Genomic DNA, 8,286 nt, shown 5'->3' on the forward strand with positions numbered 1-8,286 from the left:
ACAGACTCGAGCCCAGGTGTCTAGCCGCTCCTGGAACACTGGCTCTCGCTGCGCAGGGTGTTTCTATTTCTTTTAAAAAGGTTTCTTGGGCACAGGTTAATCCCATGACCCACAGAGAAGCTGGCTTGCTCCTGTCATGGGCCATATATGGGGCCTGCTATTACTGCTGGACATGGTTGCGGATCAGAGTGAGGACAGAGAGAGCCAGGCTTCTCTCCCTGGTGTAAGATAGGCTTTACCTGCAAGGTGATACATACACGGTACATATGGAGGAGTACAAATGGGCCCTCCTTAGTTTAGTTGACTCTGACCTGCCCAGCTACAATAGGCTGCTGGTCTATGAGAGGATTTGAGAATGTGAGTTTACTCAAAACATTTCAATGTACAGTGTTATAAATCTACAGATGCCACATTCATGGATTTGACCAATTGGAAAAAAGTGCATCTGTATGGAACATGTACAGACTCTTCCCTTGTTATTCTCTAAATAATAAAAGAACTATTTACATAAGATTTACCTTATATTAAGTATTATAAATAATGTAGAGATAATTTAAAGTATATAAGCGGATACACATGGGTTATTTGCTAATACTACATTCCACCATTTTATGTGAGGGACTTGAAAACCCATGAATGCCAAATTCAGACTCTTGGAACTAATCCACAGTGGTTATCACAAGGGTCCAGAGTATTTTATAGTCACTGATAGTTAACCTATTTTCAAAATGATTTGAAGAAGTTTGTACATACACACACACACAAGCACACACTCTAATTAAAAAGAAGTGTAAGAAACCAAATAAAGGTAGGGGTGATAATTTATATCAAAACTAGAGATGAGACAGTCATTTAAGCCTAAGATGTCACTAAACCCTGAGTTTCCCATTAGCAAAATCAAAATAGAAGTCAAGGTCTTATAGGACTCAATATCTGACTGAAGCACACAAAGCAGTTTTTCAGTGAAAATGGTTTTTCTGTATACAGTTATAGGAAGAAGTTGCAAATTAGTCAGTGTATGAGGAATATTGAACATTGTAATGAACAGTGATTTTATGCTGACTTTATAGTACATGAAGAATTTTTTCATAGCTGTATTTTACTGATCCTTATTAAAAATTAAGGGTATTAATTTGAATTGCAGTTGACTAATGGTGTTTTTGCAAGGATTATTGACCTTGGCTGAAGGAAAACCCTTAGACAATTAGAAGGAGTGATGACTAACATGTTCCTTAGAATTATTCAGCAAATTCCTCATGAATGTTTTACAGACCACTGCCTAATATACATTCTACTATTGAGCACCAGAGGTTATTTTCTTTTAAACCACAGTTCAAAGTGATGTTTCTGCAGTATCTGAATTCTTTTTAATTCACATACTTTCTCTGAAAATAAAAATTCTTTTGCTCTTCCGGTTTGACTATATACCAAGCCAGAGGTAAATCACTTCCACCTTAGGTATTTCAACATCAAGTGTTTCTTGCTTAACTTCTTGTCTACACAGAGATCACCATTCAGAGTCCTAAAGTTTTTTCTTTATACTGTAAAAATCCTATCAGTTTATATTTAGGTATCCATCTCTTGCTTTTGCTAAAACATTATTCTTTTCAACTTATTCTCAGTTTTTTCAGCTCAGACAGCTGAATGTTTAATTTATTTATGTTTTAGGGTATGTGTATTCTATTTAATTTATATAAAATTGTATGTATTTATGGGGTACTGTATGATAATTCAATGCATGCATACACTATGCAGCAATGTAAATCAATATTCCATCTTCTTAAACATTCATTCTTTGTTGTAGAAACATTTGAACTCCTCCCTTTTATATAATATACAATAAATTGTTATAATCTGTAGATTACACTACTGTGCTGTAGAACATGAGAACTTAGTTTTATTTGTATGTTTTTAATTGATATTTCTGTTTCTGCTATTCAGATAAATAGCAAAGAAATACTCATAATCCTTTAGTTTGTTTCTTAGGTCCATATCTGTGCCTATCATTCTTTTCTCACATATTTTACCTCATTGACTTTTTTCCTCGGCATTTCTCAAGTTTATTCCCAAGTCACTGATTCACATTTCTACAGTACGGATTTTCTTCCTTATTATCTTAGCTGTGAATTTTCGATCTCCTAATACAATTCAGACTTTGTTGCATTGTTTTCTTTTTCTTATGAATTATTTTAAGCACTGTGAAAATACCCGGAGCACCTGTGTGTGCATAACCCAGCTCTGTTGAATCTTGGGATCTGCCACATGTTCTTTAATGCTACAGAAGCAAAGCATTACAGATGTAGGGTGGCTCCCGAGTGCTCCCCAGCACTGCTCCTTTCCTCCCTCCTGCGATGTGCTTATTTCAGGATATGCTTGCTCCTCCAAGCCTCAGTCTTTGCACTCACATGTACCTATGTCTGTGTGCGCTGTATGGAATGCTTTGAAAAATGTAAAATTTCTTATAAATGTTATGTGGGACAGTTTTCCTTTTGCAGCTAGTTTTTCTCCACAATTTTGCTTTTAAAATTTTTATCCAAGTTGAATGATAAAGTTCTAGTTCCTTCCGCTATACCATGGTTAATTAAGTAATCAGTTTGATTGCTTAAATTCTTCCAAATTTTTGCCATAGTAACAAAGTTGAGTGAGCTGTCATATGTTTTCTTTGTGCATGTATGAGACCTTTCTTATCTATTAAGTATTAAATATATATTTAAATACTAATCCTTAGTCAATAATATATGTGTTGCAACTATCTTCTGCTAGTCTGTACCTTAGTTTTCCCCTCTGTTACGGTATCTGTTATTGAAGGGAAATATTTTAATTCAGTGTCATTAAGCATCTCATGTTTTTCCTTTATGATTTATGTTTTCTGAGGTTTTATTTTGTTTGGATTTTGGTTCTCTCCTATTTTTTCTAGGTGATGAAACAATATTCTACATTTTATTCTAGAAATTAATCATGTTTTCTTCTCCTATTTAGGGTCTTGATCTTCTAAGGATTCACTTTCCGGTCTGGAAAACTTAATTTTATATTTTTTCTGTATGGATAACTAGTTTTCTCAGAACCAATCACTGGATTGTTGTTTAGTCCCACTGATTTTGTAATGACATCTTTCTGATACATTAGATCTCCATACTTCCTAAATGTGTTTCTGACTTCTATATTCTGTCAGTTTCTTTATCCCTTCTTTTATGGTATAATGTCTGAGTCTACAGCTCTATAAAGTCGTGATATCTGGGTGGTAACACTTATTCTTCAACATGTCCTCATCTTTCCTTCAGAAGTTTTAAAATCAGTCTTTTAATCTCATGAGAAATCTTGTTGAGATTTAAAAAATCAGAACCATGCTCAATTTTTAAGATTAGAATTTATAAATTAATTGTGGAGGAACTGACATCTTTATGATATAGAATTATCCAATCCAGCCTGTGTGATATTTCATGTGAATTTTTTTCAGAGTCTTTTAGTGCAAATTAATAACTCTCTACATAAAGATATTTCATAGCTTTTATTAGATTTATTCCCAAGTCTCTTATATTTAGAAGCCCACCTAATTTTTCATAAAATGTTAAAAATTTTGTTGTTCAAATATTGCATATCTTGCTGGGGATGTAGCTCAGTGGCGTAGCACCTGCCTGGCAAGCACAAGGTCCATTTCCAGTACTCTCCCAAAAAAGTAAATAAATATTACATATCTTTACTGATTATTTTTGTCAATTTGACCTGTCAGTTCCTAAGAGAGATACATTAAAATTTTCCACTATAGTTCTCTGCACCTCTCTCAATTTTTTTCTTGATATGTATGTAAGATTGTAATATTAGGTACATACAAGTTTAGAATCATTTTCTGTTACTGGTGATTCTTTTAATCATTTAATAACTATATTCAATGCTAATAATACTTGTCCTTTTTTCTCTGAAGGAACATTATTCCTTGAACATCATTACTGTTCAATAATTACATAGATGCCTTACTATTTTCTTATTTATTGCCTGGGATATCTATTACATTCTTTAATTTATATCTTTCTGTGTCTTATGTTTTAGGTACATAATGGAAGCAGCTTATAGCTCAGATTTTAAAATCCAACCTGAAACATTGTCTTAAATGACACATTTATTACATTTACAGTTAAATTGTTTACAGGTTTTATTCCTTTCTACAGTCTTAGTTTGTGCCACTTACTCTGCTTTTTCCATTTTTTTTATTGAAGGAAAATGTTTGTTTCTGTGCTTTTCCTATTTTCTTTAAGGTTTACTATATTTTCCTACTCTTCTTTTCTTCCCTATTGAGATGAAATTATGCATTCATCTATTTACTTGTCATAAGTTAACTTTCAAACTTAGCAGTCGAAATTTAATCTACAGATATTACCTTCCTCCCAAACAATAAAATAACCTTAGCAACTTTAATTCAGTTCAATTCCTTCTTGTCTTACATGTAATTTTTCGGTCGTTTTGTTCCACCTTATTTGGTAGCCACAAATTTATACTTTTTGAAAACCTTAATGCTTATTTAGATGCAGCAATCCATTTGTCAGTTGCTTCACTCACTACTCTGCATCATAATTTTCTTTTGCGTCTTAAAACATATTTTTCAGTAAATCTTAAGAGGTCTATTAGTGATAAACTCTCTGAGGCTTTAAGATCATCATGTCTTTGTTTTGCTCTTAGTTTTGAACAATCATTTAATCAAAGACAGAATCCTGTGCTGGCCATTGTCCTGTGTCTTAGCATGTCATCTCAAAGGACTCAGGACAGGTGGAAGGGTGTAAGAGCCTCTGGTTTGGCCAAGTTGCCCATCAGAATACCTGAAAGAGACCCGAATCCCAGTTAACGTACAGATGTGAAGGTGTTTTCAGGACCACAGGAAATCCCCAGGACACTGGTTCTCCCTGCCACGGAACATCAGTTCTCCTGCGGGGTTGGGGCAGGTATGCAGGTGTTTTTCTTTCTCTCCCTCCTGGATTGTGAGCCACTGATGAGCAGCAGCTCCCCCTCTTAACCACCAGACTCCTTATTCTAGTTCTTTTTCCCCAGATGTAAGATGTGAACTGAGCTCTCTTTTGTAACGATATATACTTGTAGTATAGTGATATTGCAAATCAATTGCAAATCAATCATCCTTCTCTCCACTACAAGATCCATCTTCCACTCTCTGCTGACACCAACTGTGACAAATACCTGAGATAATCAACTGAAAGAGAGGAAACATCTATTTTGGCTCAAGATTTCAGTGGTTTCCATCTGTACTTTCTTGGTTATGTTGCTTTGGGGCTGTGTCGGTACAAGAGTGTGGCAGGGAGGCTACAGCCTGAAAGGGATAAAAGGAGAGAGGAAGCTGAGGCAGGAGTGGGACAGAAAAAGGGAGAGGGAGGAAAGAAGGGCAGAGGAGGGAGGGAGGGAGGGAGGGAGAGAATCGCTTCCTGGCACCATGGGCAATACTTTTCTGCCATCAACAGTCATTTGATAGCTGGTACCAGTGAAATTGAATGGCTGACTGGATACTTTTAAGACTTGGGTCTTTCAACAGACATATAGTTTACATTTACCATGTGCAGAGCACCCTCCAAGGAGGTTTGGCTCTTACAGAGAACAATTATTCATTCTCTCACCCATTCATGGATTTATTTAACAAATATGTAGTGTGTGCTATATACCTGACACTGAATTTCTAAGGTCAGCCATTTAGAAATGTTTTAATTGCCTGGCTAAACTTTACACTCTGTCCCTACCTCCAGTCCTAAAGTACTGTCACAGAAGCTTATCGGTAAATTATTTATTACTCTCTAAAGTTACCAAGTCTCTGAGCCTAAAATTTCCATGACACCTTGATGAAAATACAGCCTTAGGCTTTCCTGCTGTGCTTCTGTCTACGTGTCCCTTCATCAGCAGGTAGCAGAGACGCAGCTCATTCCAACCTGGTTTCTGGCCATTTGTTTAACTTTGCACAGCTTTGTTATCTTTAGAAAGGAAGACTGGGTGCTGGGAGAGAAAGACGCAGTGGCTTGGGCTTGACTGATTGTTTCATGCCCTTCCAAAGGCCACGCTGTACAGGAGTTATGCACCTTAGCACCTCCTCGGTATGCACATGTATAAAGATAAAGCACTCTGAGTAGCTTTGAGGAAGTCATTTGGTACTCAAGGTGCTATTTTTTGGGCAATGGCCATGCCAGAGTTTTGTGAGATGAAACGAGAAGAAAAATACAAGCCTGTCTCGGGGAGCTACTTCAAGCTGCTGCTTTTTAGCACTCGTATCTCGGCCACAGAAACAGCCTGGACTATGATCTCAGCTCAGGCTGGAAGGAAACGATTTGAGCAGATTGTTTGTCAGGAAGGGAGGTGCAACGGGAATCTTGGAGCATTCTGGCAGAGCCTGTGGGCCTTGGGCTGCTGAAGGTGGTGCTGAGCGGGCTTTCTTCATGCAGAACCTGAAGCCTGGACCAGTGGTCTTCAGGAGCCCGGCTGGGCTCCGGTGACTTGCCAACTTGTGGTATTTCCAGGAGAGGGTCTCATTGATCGACATCTGTTTTGGTTAACAATACATTAGCTGTTGTGGTTCCAACCTTCACAATCACCTTCACCACCTAAGAAAGCATAGAAATGAAGGAAAATGCCAAGAGACTTCTGCTTGCACTTTTGTGACCCAACATGTCATATGCCTCCCCATCAACCCTGATACAAAGGAAACCCCAAATCCAGTATTTAGGTTCTGCAGTATCTATAGCAGAAGCAGGCAAGGCAGGTGGTGTTGGAATACTGCCTGGCCTCCCCGTGTGAAGAGGAACTTTCACACCAAGGTCCCTTGGGCATGGCTGTCTAAGGTTCAGACCCAGGTCCTGTTCAGTCCCTTTTGGGGTGGGGAGCAGGCGGCAGGGTGGTAGGGCCGACTTCAGTGAAAGCAGACAGCCCACAGAGTGCAAAGGGGCCCTTAAGCCATCAGCTCCAGAGGTCTCTGGGAATGGGTTCCCTTCCAGGAAAATTGTGCAGAATGGTTTCCTGAAGACCCTGGAAAAGATTACTAATAGCCTTCATACTCTTTTTATTATTATTATTGATATAAGGGAAAGAAACTCCCAACCTGAAAGATATCTAGGACGAGACTGTGTTCTCTAAAATCAAAAAATGAATTTTAGGAACAATGGAAGTTAAGAGCAGAATATATTTGTTGAGAGAAAGAAAGCTTCCATCCTAGAGAGGTATGGAAGGGGACCCGAGTGGGTCGCCCAGGACTCCATCTCTTTTAGGAAGTTTTATAGAGCAAAACCACAAGGTGAGGCAGGTCCAAGGTAGGGGAAAAATGGGAAATCACAAGGTGGGCATGAGGTGGGACATAACTATGGTCAGCCAATAAGATTACAAGTATAATTGTTCAGATGAAATTTATTAAATCGGGATCAAACGGCAAGTGAGTCGAGGGGGTGAATACAGAACAGGGGCTTTTCCTGTGAGGGGTTGGGTCAGTGACTCTTCAAGGTGATTGCTACTTATTTAGAATATGAATCCCTGAAGTCCATCCCTAGGGAGGTATGTGGGTGCATTTGTTTCATCTTTTGTTTCGAGGTCTGGCCCAGAGGGGAAGCGTCTATCTCTCCATTTGCAAGGTATCCTGTCTTCCCTGTTGGCTCCTAGGAGGACGTGGCCCTGTCTGATGGCCTCTACTATTTCTAACTCAGCTGCCTGTAACGTTATTAATTAAGTTTATTGGTACATTTTAGATATAGGTAATGATCACATTTATCATAGGGAATTGGTACCTGTACATGATATAATTTGATTCATTTTTCCCTACCCTCCCTTCAACCCCTTCTCTCCTTATTTACAAAAGCTTTTGTTTCCATTTTTTTCTTCTCTTTACATTGGTTTCTTTTCCCTTCTTTTCCCCCTCCTTTCCCTTCCCATTTGAACATTTTCTTTCTGTTTCCCAATATCTATTACACATTTTGGTCCTTATTTACACTTTTGGTTTCTCATACTGTTTGTGCTTCCTTCGGTACCCATATTCCCTGCTCAGAACCCAGGTGAATGCTGCTGTCATATATTTGCATCATGCTTAATCTATTCTACAAGTTCACTCTAGTTCCCTTGAGTTTTGTAAGTTCCCGCAGAGTGCCAGGAGTGAGTGAGGTTGTGATAGTACTATTGGAAATCCAAATAAACTCTATTCCTTTCCTTGAGTATTTCATAATCTAGTGAGAAAGTCTCATTTATGAAATCATCATGCAAGTAAACATGTAATTACAAACTCATAATGCTACAAAGGAAAGAACTGTGAAAAAAAAAAAA

General features: G+C 38.0%; 1 protein-coding gene across 1 annotated transcript in view; it reads left to right on the forward strand.

The window, feature by feature from the left end:
* Egflam (EGF-like, fibronectin type III and laminin G domains) overlaps positions 1 to 8,286 on the forward strand; it is a 174,003-nt gene that overhangs the window by 112,558 nt on the left and 53,159 nt on the right. The gene's annotated exons all lie outside the window — the stretch shown is intronic.

The sequence above is a fragment of the Chinchilla lanigera genome, unplaced genomic scaffold, assembly GCF_000276665.1.
Source record: "Chinchilla lanigera isolate Chin_1 unplaced genomic scaffold, ChiLan1.0 scaffold00025, whole genome shotgun sequence".
Taxonomy (NCBI): Eukaryota; Metazoa; Chordata; class Mammalia; order Rodentia; family Chinchillidae; genus Chinchilla; species Chinchilla lanigera.